This window comes from Mya arenaria, chromosome 2 (genome assembly GCF_026914265.1).
Source record: "Mya arenaria isolate MELC-2E11 chromosome 2, ASM2691426v1".
In the NCBI taxonomy this organism is placed as follows: domain Eukaryota; kingdom Metazoa; phylum Mollusca; class Bivalvia; order Myida; family Myidae; genus Mya; species Mya arenaria.
In genome coordinates this window covers 56,960,847-56,964,578 of record NC_069123.1, presented here as the reverse complement: position 1 = coordinate 56,964,578, position 3,732 = coordinate 56,960,847, and the positions used below count along the sequence as shown (strand labels likewise).

Genomic DNA, 3,732 nt, shown 5'->3' with positions numbered 1-3,732 from the left:
GTTGTTGTTTTCAAGTAGATTCTAAATTCAATTTTACCGCTTCCTTTGTTTTGTTTTTAGAATATCAACAGACAACACTGTATAAATCGCCACCGTATAGTCCACAGAGTTATCAAACACAAGCATATTTTCCTAAACTGCGTTTGCTTTTGTCTCCCTTTAAGATTTTACTAATGAGTATAGTATATACTATCAATACAATTATTGATGGATTTTACGAATTAATTTTGAGTTGCAGTTTAACTGTCTTTTTAGCTACATGTATGTTGATGAATTTAAAGTTGTAGATGAACTTTTTCTTTTGCAATGTAGATTTATGTGCATAACATACAATCTCATGAGGTTCAGGTACATTGAAATAAATTTCTGTTATGATGAAGATGATCATGATGATTATGAAAATAATAGACTAATGCAGATGGGGGAAATGTTTATATAGAATAAGAGCACAATACTCTAAAAGCCAGGACCAATATTAATGACTGTAGCTGCAAGCTGCTTTTTGAGTATGCATGACATTCAGACTAACAGGAAATTTCTTTGGCATGCAATATTGTGTACATGTTGATCTGCCGGGGCATCACCACAACTATAAACAGTTAAAGATTTGTATTTCTGTAAATACATATTTTTAGAACATTATGATCAAATGTGAATTTCAGGTCAAGCACCTGCTGTACATAGAACAACAATCCATTACAGCTTTGACTATGCCGAGCAGGTCTTCTACCCATACTAGGCACAGCAAGAGTGCCCTGCTTTGAAGTGTTCTGTAAATCATATGGTAAATTTTATTTATTAAATGAGTGGTTAATACAGTTTTGCCATTTGACTAAATTATTATAGGAGAAATGGAAAACCTTTATATTTTGTAAATTCATTGAAAAAACAGAGAAGCGCTCACATTTGCTCTGCGGCGCTCTTGTTTAAATATTTTATATCACCTTTATTCAAAGTTCTTACTTGAACATAAAATGAAAGTGTAAATATATATACATCTTTTCTATTTCAAAGTGTGTGTTTTCAGGTTCACAGATATCTCAGTGATAAGGGTTTAGCTGTTATGTGGCCAATGGTGTGGTACCTCATTTTCAACATCATCCATATAGAGAAGACTCTGCATACCTGCACATTGACAACTGTGTTAGGTGGAATAAAAACAATGCAGTCATTGGGTATGATTGAAAAAAGCAGTGTTGAAATACATCACTTGTGTACTACATATTGACACATGAGAACATTAGAATAACATAACAATGTAACATTTATTATTTTTTCAATACAAGTAATCAGAAATCTCAAAATATGCATTAGTCTTATAAAAATAGTTGGGCTTAAATCTGTTCTCTTTATTCTCTAAATGTCATGGATTGAAGGCAATCATTTCAATAAATTGTATGTAATTCTATGTTTAAGGGTCTGATGTATTCTGAAGGGAGAGACACAGCATTTATTTAAATGGGAGCAGGTGACATAAAGTTCAGTCATGTGTGAGATTTGGTCTGTGGAAGGTAAGTTGTAAGAATGTTGTTGTTTTTGTTTTGTTTTTAATTTTGGTGCTTTAAATGTTGATTTAAAGCCAAATTAAGGATTTTGTGTATATAAATATTGACATTTGGTACTTTATTTAAACACTGAAGTTGGTTATAATACCTTATTATGTAAAAGAAAGCTTGTGTTAAAACAATAGGTATTATATCATAATATAAACAACATGTTTATTTATTTAGACCAAATGGAGGCAGCACACATCCTTTGTGGATTGATGACCTTGGCAAACTGATTATATTCTTTGACTGGTTGGAGTACACCAAGTGACCCCTAAAGTCCATTCCAAACTTGAGGAAATATCATCACTTCAGGTATAACAAAAGTATTATAGACTGTATCACTGCCTGTGTATGTATATCTATGAAATAAGTCAAAAACAATTTTAGATATTTTGTCCATTTTATTCAGATGTGAGTTTTGATGTTCAAGTTAATTTGCATAATTTATTCCAAACACTAAGTAATGTACATATATGAACATTATTTTGCAGAACTTCAGCTAACAACCCAGTGAGTGAATTCATGAGAGAGCATGCCAAGGACAGTGAGATTGAAGTTAAAATTGACAAGCCCACAACAATGGCTTTCCCATGGAGGGTACCCTGAATGCATCCAACTAAAAGGACTTAATGCAAAAAGGCTCTGATCCTTTAAATAAGTGAAAACACTAATATACTGGTATGTGATCTTTATAAACTAAATATAAGATTTGAGAATGAGCCCGTTACTGAGCTGATGAAAACGTGCATCAATTTTGTATTAAAAATTATTAATTCAATAGAAACATGTTCATGTGAAATGAAGCTACCAGTGATTTTGAGTGACAAACTGTGGTTTTAGCAAATGATTGATAGAAGGGTGCTACACCCTGTCTTTTGTTGGTAGAACCCCTCTGCCATAATGGAGACCACTATATGTTTATTACTAATACAAACTTAAAACAATCTGGCAGTTGAAGCCTATAAATGCTTGAATTGAAGACATTTATAGTATTGTTTGTCAATATTAGTTACTTCACAGCCTGATAAAATGTACCTTAGCAACCTTTCAGTTTTTCTTCAATATCTTTATTTTTAAAACCTGAACCCTTTTAACCTTTTTAGCTTTAACTTTTACCTATGAATAAGCATCGAAAATATAATTTGTCATGTACTATGTGACCAATTGCATACCTCTTGAAACTACATAATGGCGTGTACATGCTCAGTAGTTAGTATGTTAAATAAATTGTTTTCATTTTTGTAAAATGTAAACGTGCCCATTTATTAACTGATCTAATTTTACAATAGTGTAAATTGTGTAGGATTGTTATGTTTATTAAATTAAGAGTATATATACTACCATTTCATGTTTTATGTGCAATGAATGACTATACAAAAAAATCACATTTGAGGTAAATTGGTACAGTTGGTGTGATTATAATCATGTTTGTGGCCTGTTGCCATGGTAACCAGGATAATAAAACAAACTCTTAAATACCATTCAAATAAGATAAATTATAGTAAATTACAGGGGTAACATACTTTAACTTCTAGATATACATTGGTTTGTATTAGGTGCAAGTTCCAACCTAATGTCAATTTATTGTGAAAAATTGCCAATAAACTACGGTACTTGGCGAACAGTTTTTATTTATTCGGATTTTTTTTATGTCAAATACATACACCATGTACAGTAAGGTTTGAGGATATTAATTAACAGATCAATTATTATTGAATGCTTCATATGGCATTTATTGTATATTTAAATGCAAATTTAACCCCAAAACGCCTTTTTCAATAAAGGTTGCCATGGTAACCAATTAATTTTCATTTATTTTCTCAATAATAATTGAGAATGGTTTTGAAAATATATTGTTGTCGTTATAATGTGGGAATTATTTATATTGTAGTGATGAATATCTATTGCATCTGTGAATACAAATGTTTCAATAAATTCTTGAACTTTACCGATTTTCCAGCTGTTTCTTAACCAAGTGCCCTTCTAGTTTTTGTCATAATTTCGTTAGAAATAGGAATTTTTGAATTTTCTTTTCAGTATTTTTATCCTAAAGAATAGTACAGTCAGAAATTACTCATATCTCATTTTCGCCCAAAAAGTGGTTTCGGGCCAAAAATCCCGGGACTGGTCACATATTCAGGCGGATCAATAAATTGTGATTATTTAGTTGAGACATTATTTT

The 3,732-nt window shown here is 31.1% G+C and overlaps 1 long non-coding RNA gene across 1 annotated transcript; it reads left to right on the top strand.

Moving 5' to 3' along the window:
• Nucleotides 1-389: 389 nt before the first annotated feature.
• Nucleotides 390-1,782, top strand: LOC128244672 (uncharacterized). Its single transcript, XR_008262968.1, has 4 exons — nt 390-784; nt 1,028-1,175; nt 1,417-1,511; nt 1,731-1,782. It is a non-coding gene; the product is annotated as an uncharacterized LOC128244672 (long non-coding RNA).
• The last annotated feature ends 1,950 nt before the right edge of the window (nt 1,783-3,732 follow it).